This window comes from Colletes latitarsis, unplaced genomic scaffold, assembly GCF_051014445.1.
Source record: "Colletes latitarsis isolate SP2378_abdomen unplaced genomic scaffold, iyColLati1 scaffold0023, whole genome shotgun sequence".
In the NCBI taxonomy this organism is placed as follows: domain Eukaryota; kingdom Metazoa; phylum Arthropoda; class Insecta; order Hymenoptera; family Colletidae; genus Colletes; species Colletes latitarsis.
Window position 1 is genome coordinate 833,587 of NW_027488373.1, and position 10,687 is coordinate 844,273.

A 10,687-nucleotide genomic window follows, 5' to 3' on the forward strand; every position below is an offset into this window, starting at 1 on the left:
ATTGACTGCTTCAGTGTGTTACCACATTACTACGTGTTTCAAACACGGAAAATACCCAGGATCTGGCCAACAAGTTTGCGAAAAAGGCGAAAGTATAAGCCATATGCGCGCAAATCCCAGACCTAACCCAGACCTAACCGGTGTTATCCTCTAAAATATTGATCGAAACCAGGTTTTATTGACTGCTTCAGTTTGTTACCACATTACTACGTGATTCAAACACGAAAAAACCCCAGGATCTGGCCAACAAGTATGCGAAGAAGGCAAAACCATGAGCCAGATGCGGGCATAAACCAGACCTAACCCAGACCTAACCGGTGCTATCCTCTAAAATATTGATCGAAACCAGGTTTAATTGACTGCTTCAGTGTGTTACCACATTACTACATGATTCAAACACGAAAAAAACCCAGGATCTGGCCAACAAGTATGCGAAGAAGGCAAAATCATGAGCCAGATGCGGGCATATCCCGGACCTATCCCAGACCTAACCGGTGTTATCCTCTAGAATATTGATCGAAACGAGGTTTAATTGACTGCTTCAGTGTGTTACCACATTACTACGTGATTCAAACACGAAAAAACCCCAGGATCTGGCCAACAAGTATGCGAAGAAGGCAAAATCATGGGCCAGATGCGGGCATAACCCAGACCTAACCCAGACCTTACCGGTGTTATCCTCTAAAATATTGATCGAAACCAGGTTCTATTGACTGCTTCAGTGTGTTACCACATTACTACATGATTCAAACACGAAAAAAACCCAGGATCTGGCCAACAAGTATGCGAAGAAGGCAAAATCATGAGCCAGATACGGGCATAACCCCAGACCCAACCCAGACCTAACCGGTGTTATCCTCTAAAGTACTGTCCGAATCCAGGTTTAATTGACTGCTTCAGAGTGCTACCACATTACTACATGATTCAAACACGAAAAAAACCCAGGATCTGGCCAACAAGTATGCGAAGAAGGCAAAATCATGAGCCAGATGCGGGCATAACCCAGACCTAACCCAGACCTAACCGGTGTTATCCTCTAAAATACTGTCCGAATCCAGGTTTAATTGACTGCCTCAGTGTGATACAACATTACTACGTGATTCAAACACGGAAAAAACCCAGGATCTGGCCAACAAGTATGCGAAGAAGGCAAAATCATGAGCCAGATGCGGGCATAACCCAGACCTAACCCAGACCTAACCGGTGTTATCCTCTAAAATACTGTCCGAATCCAGGTTTAATTGACTGCCTCAGTGTGGTACAACATTACTACGTGATTCAAACACGGAAAAACCCCAGGATCTGGCCAGCAAGTATGCGATGAAGGCGAAAGTATAAGCCAGATGCGCGCAAATGCCAGACCTAACCCAGACCTAACCGGTGTTATCCTCTAAAATATTGATCGAAACCAGGTTTAATTGACTGCGCCAGTGTTTTACCACATTACTACGTGATTCAAACACGAAAAAAACCCAGGATCTGGCCAACAAGTATGCGAAGAAGGCAAAATCATGAGCCAGATGCGGGCATATCCCGGACCTATCCCAGACCTAACCGGTGTTATCCTCTAAAATATTGATCGAAACCAGGTTTAATTGACTGCTTCAGTGTGTTACCACATTACTACGTGATTCAAACACGAAAAAACCCCAGGATCTGGCCAACAAGTATGCGAAGAAGGCAAAATCATGAGCCAGATGCGGGCATAACCCAGACCTAACCCAGACCTTACCGGTGTTATCCTCTAAAATATTGATCGAAACCAGGTTCTATTGACTGCTCCAGTGTGTTACCACATTACTACATGATTCAAACACGAAAAAAACCCAGGATCTGGCCAACAAGTATGCGAAGAAGGCAAAATCATGAGCCAGATACGGGCATAACCCCAGACCCAACCCAGACCTAACCGGTGTTATCCTCTAAAGTACTGTCCGAATCCAGGTTTAATTGACTGCTTCAGAGTGCTACCACATTACTACATGATTCAAACACGAAAAAAACCCAGGATCTGGCCAACAAGTATGCGAAGAAGGCAAAATCATGAGCCAGATGCGGGCATAACCCAGACCTAACCCAGACCTAACCGGTGTTATCCTCTAAAATACTGTCCGAATCCAGGTTTAATTGACTGCCTCAGTGTGATACAACATTACTACGTGATTCAAACACGGAAAAAACCCAGGATCTGGCCAACAAGTATGCGAAGAAGGCAAAATCATGAGCCAGATGCGGGCATAACCCAGACCTAACCCAGACCTAACCGGTGTTATCCTCTAAAATATTGGTCGAAACCAGGTTTAATTGACTGCTTCAGTGTGTTACCACATTACTACGTGATTCAAACACGAAAAAACCCCAGGATCTGGCCAACAAGTATGCGAAGAAGGCAAAATCATGAGCCAGATGCGGGCATAACCCAGACCTAACCCAGACCTAACCGGTGTTATCCTCTGAAATATTGATCGAAACCAGGTTTTATTGACTGCTTCAGTGTATTACCACACTACTACGTGATTCAAACACGAAAAAAACCCAGGATCTGGCCAACAAGTATGCGAAGAAGGCAAAATCATGAGCCAGATGCGGGCATAACCCAGACCTAACCCAGACCTAACCGGTGTTATCCTCTGAAATATTGATCGAAACCAGGTTTAATTGACTGCTTCAGTGTGTTACCACATTACTACGTGATTCAAACACGGAAAGACCCAGGATCTGGCCAACAAGTTTGCGAAAAAGGCGAAAGTATAAGCCAGATGCGCGCCTATCCCAGACCTAACCCAGACCTAACCGGTGTTATCCTCTGAAATATTGATCGAAACCAGGTTTAATTGACTGCCTCAGTGTGGTACCACATTACTACGTGATTCAAACACGAAAAAAACCCAGGATCTGGCCAACAAGTATGCGAAGAATGCAAAATCATGAGCCAGATGCGGGCATAACCCAGACCTAACCCAGACCTAACCGGTGTTATCCTCTGAAATATTGATCGAAACCAGGTTTAATTGACTGCTTCAGTGTGATACCACATTACTACGTGTTTCAAACACGGAAAATACCCAGGATCTGGCCAACAAGTTTGCGAAAAAGGCGAAAGTATAAGCCATATGCGCGCAAATCCCAGACCTAACCCAGACCTAACCGGTGTTATCCTCTAAAATATTGATCGAAACCAGGTTTTATTGACTGCTTCAGTTTGTTACCACATTACTACGTGATTCAAACACGAAAAAACCCCAGGATCTGGCCAACAAGTATGCGAAGAAGGCAAAACCATGAGCCAGATGCGGGCATAACCCAGACCTAACCCAGACCTAACCGGTGCTATCCTCTAAAATATTGATCGAAACCAGGTTTAATTGACTGCTTCAGTGTGTTACCACATTACTACATGATTCAAACACGAAAAAAACCCAGGATCTGGCCAACAAGTATGCGAAGAAGGCAAAATCATGAGCCAGATACGGGCATAACCCCAGACCCAACCCAGACCTTACCGGTGTTATCCTCTAAAGTACAGTCCGAATCCAGGTTTAATTGACTGCTTCAGAGTGCTACCACATTACTACATGATTCAAACACGAAAAAAACCCAGGATCTGGCCAACAAGTATGCGAAGAAGGCAAAATCATGAGCCAGATGCGGGCATAACCCAGACCTAACTCAGACCTAACCGGTGTTATCCTCTAAAATACTGTCCGAATCCAGGTTTAATTGACTGCTTCAGTGTGTTACCACATTACTACGTGATTCAAACACGAAAAAACCCCAGGATCTGGCCAACAAGTATGCGAAGAAGGCAAAATCATGAGCCAGATGCGGGCATAACCCAGACCTAACCCAGACCTAACCGGCGTTATCCCCTAAAATACTGTCCGAATCCAGGTTTAATTGACTGCCTCAGTGTGGTACAACATTACTACGTGATTCAAACACGGAAAAACCCCAGGATCTGGCCAACAAGTATGCGATGAAGGCGAAAGTATAAGCCAGATGCGCGCAAATGCCAGACCTAACCCAGACCTAACCGGTGTTATCCTCTAAAATATTGATCGAAACCAGGTTTAATTGACTGCGCCAGTGTGTTACCACATTACTACGTGATTCAAACACGAAAAAAACCCAGGATCTGGCCAACAAGTATGCGAAGAAGGCAAAATCATGAGCCAGATGCGGGCATATCCCGGACCTATCCCAGACCTAACCGGTGTTATCCTCTAAAATATTGATCGAAACCAGGTTTAATTGACTGCTTCAGTGTGTTACCACATTACTACGTGATTCAAACACGAAAAAACCCCAGGATCTGGCCAAGAAGTATGCGAAGAAGGCAAAATCATGAGCCAGATGCGGGCATAACCCAGACCTAACCCAGACCTTACCGGTGTTATCCTCTAAAATATTGATCGAAACCAGGTTCTATTGACTGCTTCAGTGTGTTACCACATTACTACATGATTCAAACACGAAAAAAACCCAGGATCTGGCCAACAAGTATGCGAAGAAGTCAAAATCATGAGCCAGATGCGGGCATAACCCAGACCTAACCGGTGTTATCCTCTAAAATATTGATCGAAACCAGGTTTAATTGACTGCTTCAGTGTGTTACCACATTACTACATGATTCAAACACGAAAAAAACCCAGGATCTGGCCAACAAGTATGCGAAGAAGGCAAAATCATGAGCCAGATGCGGGCATAACCCAGACCTAACCCAGACCTAACCGGTGTTATCCTCTAAAATACTGTCCGAATCCAGGTTTAATTGACTGCCTCAGTGTGATACAACATTACTACGTGATTCAAACACGGAAAAAACCCAGGATCTGGCCAACAAGTATGCGAAGAAGGCAAACTCATGAGCCAGATGCGGGCATAACCCAGACCTAACCCAGACCTAACCGGTGTTATCCTCTAAAATATTGATCGAAACCAGGTTTAATTGACTGCTTCAGTGTATTACCACATTACTACGTGATTCAAACACGAAAAAACCCCAGGATCTGGCCAACAAGTATGCGAAGAAGGCAAAATCATGAGCCAGATGCGGGCATAACCCAGACCTAACCCAGACCTAACCGGTGTTATCCTCTAAAATATTGATCGAAACCAGGTTTTATTGACTGCTTCAGTGTAATACCACATTACTACGTGATTCAAACACGAAAAAAACCTAGTATCTGGCCAACAAGTATGCGAAGAAGGCGAAAGTATAAGCCAGATGCGCGCATTTCCCAGACCTAACCCAGACCTAACCGGTGTTATCCTCTGAAATATTGATCCAAACCAGGTTTAATTGACTGCTTCAGTGTGTTACCACATTACTACGTGATTCAAACACGAAAAAACGCCAGGATCTTGCCAACAAGTATGCGAAGAAGGCAAAATCATGAGCCAGATGCGGGCATAACCCAGACCTAACCCAGACCTAACCGGTGTTATCCCCTAAAATACTGTCCGAATCCAGGTTTAATTGACTGCCTCAGTGTGGTACAACATTACTACGTGATTCAAACACGGAAAAACCCCAGGATCTGGCCAACAAGTATGCGAAGAAGGCGAAAGTATAAGCCAGATGCGCGCAAATGCCAGACCTAACCCAGACCTAACCGGTGTTATCCTCTAAAATATTGATCGAAACCAGGTTTAATTGACTGCGCCAGTGTGTTACCACATTACTACGTGATTCAAACACGAAAAAAGCCCAGGATCTGGCCAACAAGTATGCGAAGAAGGCAAAATCATGAGCCAGATGCGGGCATATCCCGGACCTATCCCAGACCTAACCGGTGTTATCCTCTAAAATATTGATCGAAACCAGGTTTAATTGACTGCTTCAGTGTGTTACCACATTACTACGTGATTCAAACACGAAAAAACCCCAGGATCTGGCCAACAAGTATGCGAAGAAGGCAAAATCATGAGCCAGATGCGGGCATAACCCAGACCTAACCCAGACCTTACCGGTGTTATACTCTAAAATATTGATCGAAACCAGGTTCTATTGACTGCTTCAGTGTATTACCACATTACTACGTGATTCAAACACGAAAAAACCCCAGGATCTGGCCAACAAGTATGCGAAGAAGTCAAAATCATGAGACAGATGCGGGCATAACCCAGACCTAACCCAGACCTAACCGGTGCTATCCTCTAAAATATTGATCGAAACCAGGTTTAATTGACTGCTTCAGTGTGTTACCACATTACTACATGATTCAAACACGAAAAAAACCCAGGATCTGGCCAACAAGTATGCGAAGAAGGCAAAATCATGAGCCAGATACGGGCATAACCCCAGACCCAACCCAGACCTTACCGGTGTTATCCTCTAAAGTACTGTCCGAATCCAGGTTTAATTGACTGCTTCAGAGTGCTACCACATTACTACATGATTCAAACACGAAAAAAACCCAGGATCTGGCCAACAAGTATGCGAAGAAGGCAAAATCATGAGCCAGATGCGGGCATAACCCAGACCTAACCCAGACCTAACCGGTGCTATCCTCTAAAATACTGTCCGAATCCAGGTTTAATTGACTGCCTCAGTGTGATACAACATTACTACGTGATTCAAACACGGAAAAAACCCAGGATCTGGCCAACAAGTATGCGAAGAAGGCAAAATCATGAGCCAGTTGCGGGCATAACCCAGACCTAACCCAGACCTAACCGGTGTTATCCTCTAAAATATTGATCGAAACCAGGTTTTATTGACTGCTACAGTGTAATACCACATTACTACGTGATTCAAACACGAAAAAAGCCCAGGATCTGGCCAACAAGTATGTGAAAAAGGCGAAAGTATAAGCCATATGCGCGCAAATCCCAGACCTAACCCAGACCTAACCGGTGTTATCCTCTGAAATATTGATCGAAACCAGGTTTTATTGACTGCTTCAGTGTATTACCACATTACTACGTGATTCAAACACGAAAAAAACCTAGGATCTGGCCAACAAGTATGCGAAGAAGGCAAAATCATGAGCCAGATGCGGGCATAACCCAGACCTAACCCAGACCTAACCGGTGTTATCCTCTAAAATATTGATCGAAACCAGGTTTTATTGACTGCTTCAGTGTATTACCACACTACTACGTGATTCAAACACGAAAAAACCCCAGGATCTGGCCAACAAGTATGCGAAGAAGTCAAAATCATGAGCCAGATGCGGGCATAACCCAGACCTAACCGGTGTTATCCTCTAAAATATTGATCGAAACCAGGTTTAATTGACTGCTTCAGTGTGTTACCACATTACTGCATGATTCAAACACGAAAAAAACCCAGGATCTGGCCAACAAGTATGCGAAGAAGGCATAATCATGAGCCAGATGCGGGCATAACCCAGACCTAATCCAGACCTAACCGGTGTTATCCTCTAAAATACTGTCCGAATCCAGGTTGAATTGACTGCCTCAGTGTGATACAACATTACTACGTGATTCAAACACGGAAAAAACCCAGGATCTGGCCAACAAGTATGCGAAGAAGGCAAACTCATGAGCCAGATGCGGGCATAACCCAGACCTAACCCAGACCTAACCGGTGTTATCCTCTAAAATATTGATCGAAACCAGGTTTAATTGACTGCCTCAGTGTGATACAACATTACTACGTGATTCAAACACGGAAAAAACCCAGGATCTGGCCAACAAGTATGCGAAGAAGGCAAACTCATGAGCCAGATGCGGGCATAACCCAGACCTAACCCAGACCTAACCGGTGTTATCCCCTAAAATACTGTCCGAATCCAGGTTTAATTGACTGCCTCAGTGTGGTACAACATTACTACGTGATTCAAACACGGAAAAACCCCAGGATCTGGCCAACAAGTATGCGAAGAAGGCGAAAGTATAAGCCAGATGCGCGCAAATGCCAGACCTAACCCAGACCTAACCGGTGTTATCCTCTAAAATATTGATCGAAACCAGGTTTAATTGACTGCGCCAGTGTGTTACCACATTACTACGTGATTCAAACACGAAAAAAACCCAGGATCTGGCCAACAAGTATGCGAAGAAGGCAAAATAGTGAGCCAGATGCGGGCATATCCCGGACCTATCCCAGACCTAACCGGTGTTATCCTCTAAAATATTGATCGAAACCAGGTTTAATTGACTGCTTCAGTGTGTTACCACATTACTACGTGATTCAAACACGAAAAAACCCCAGGATCTGGCCAACAAGTATGCGAAGAAGGCAAAATCATGAGCCAGATGCGGGCATAACCCAGACCTAACCCAGACCTTACCGGTGTTATACTCTAAAATATTGATCGAAACCAGGTTCTATTGACTGCTTCAGTGTATTACCACACTACTACGTGATTCAAACACGAAAAAAACCCAGGATCTGGCCAACAAGTATGCGAAGAAGTCAAAATCATGAGCCAGATGCGGGCATAACCCAGACCTTTTTTTTTTTTTTTTTTTTTTTTAACGTGGTGAAATCCTCATGGACACCCCGGCTCCCTGGGGGGGAGGCCGGGGTAGTGCCGGACTCTTACCGGCTAAAACACCACGGTGACCGCCTGCGCCCTTTATCTGGGGAGAGTCACGGGAACCAAACTAGCGATACTACCGTGACTCTCCCCGTTGGCGCAACGCCCTATTACGGGCCCTTCCCGGGGGAGGAGATGTTATCCTCCTCCCCCAATGGGGGGCAAACATAATTGATTGCCCCCCGGCGACGCCACGCAGTCACACGCGACGTCGCCCCCACTCGTGCCGTTGCTACTAGCCGCGACCGGGCCCCCACCCGATCGCGACCACGGCTGCGGGGCCGGCTAGCACTGCCGCCCCCGCTGGACGGGGCTTCTGCCACGGGCCCCTGGTACGGTGATGGGCTGGATACGAGGGGGAATGAGGGAATAGTGACCCTCACCTCGCACCCAAACACCATCACCGACCCCTTCGCGCTCCCCCTGCCACGGGGAGCGGTGGAGGGTCTTACGGTCGGCGTCGCCGCCTGCCCCCCACCTCCTCACGCGCCCTTTCGGCGTCCTCCTTGGCGGCCATGACCTCTTCACAAAACAAGGCCATGGCCGCCCAAGCCTCCTCACTGCCGACCATCGCACGAATGACGGCCGGCAGCGAGAGGTCCGCTCCAATCGCTCTAATGAGGACACCGCGCTGCGTTGCCCACGCTGGGCAAAACTGCAGCGTGTGCTGCGCGGTGTCCTCTCGTCCCCTGCAGTGACGGCACGCAGCCGTCGCCTCCCGCCCTATCCGATGCAGGTACCGACCGAAGCAACCGTGTCCGGTCAGTACCTGTGTCAGGCGGTAGGTGGGCGTACCCCAGCTACGGCCCACCCAGGCATAAAACACTGGGCGGACCGCGCGGCGACGCGATCATCCCGCTGGTCTGGCTTCGATAACCAGACCAGCCACCGACTATAGACGCGTCGCCGCGCCTGGCTTCGGGCCCTGGCGGCCTCCTCGCCTTGCGGGTCCACGCCCCGCTGGCGAAGGTCGCAGAGGCTTTGATACACCTCTGCGTCCATTTTCGCCAGCAGGTGAAACGGTGCGGAACCCGCCAGCAAGGTGGCGGCTGTGTAGGAGATCGTGCGATAACCCCGCACGACTCTGATGGCGACCAACCTCTGTAACCGACGGAGTACAAATGTACCCCGCCGATTGACCATCAGACCGCCGGCCCATATTGGCGCGCCATAAAGCGCCATGGACCGGAGCATAACCCAGACCTAACCCAGACCTAACCGGTGCTATCCTCTAAAATATTGATCGAAACCAGGTTTAATTGACTGCTTCAGTGTGTTACCACATTACTACATGATTCAAACACGAAAAAAAAAACCCAGGATCTGGCCAACAAGTATGCGAAGAAGGCAAAATCATGAGCCAGATACGGGCATAACCCCAGACCCAACCCAGACCTTACCGGTGTTATCCTCTAAAGTACTGTCCGAATCCAGGTTTAATTGACTGCTTCAGAGTGCTACCACATTACTACATGATTCAAACACGAAAAAAACCCAGGATCTGGCCAACAAGTATGCGAAGAAGGCAAAATCATGAGCCAGATGCGGGCATAACCCAGACCTAACCCAGACCTAACCGGTGCTATCCTCTAAAATACTGTCCGAATCCAGGTTTAATTGACTGCCTCAGTGTGATACAACATTACTACGTGATTCAAACACGGAAAAAACCCAGGATCTGGCCAACAAGTATGCGAAGAAGGCAAAATCATGAGCCAGTTGCGGGCATAACCCAGACCTAACCCAGACCTAACCGGTGTTATCCTCTAAAATATTGATCGAAACCAGGTTTTATTGACTGCTACAGTGTAATACCACATTACTACGTGATTCAAACACGAAAAAAGCCCAGGATCTGGCCAACAAGTATGTGAAAAAGGCGAAAGTATAAGCCATATGCGCGCAAATCCCAGACCTAACCCAGACCTAACCGGTGTTATCCTCTGAAATATTGATCGAAACCAGGTTTTATTGACTGCTTCAGTGTATTACCACATTACTACGTGATTCAAACACGAAAAAAACCTAGGATCTGGCCAACAAGTATGCGAAGAAGGCAAAATCATGAGCCAGATGCGGGCATAACCCAGACCTAACCCAGACCTAACCGGTGTTATCCTCTAAAATATTGATCGAAACCAGGTTTTATTGACTGCTTCAGTGTATTACCACACTAC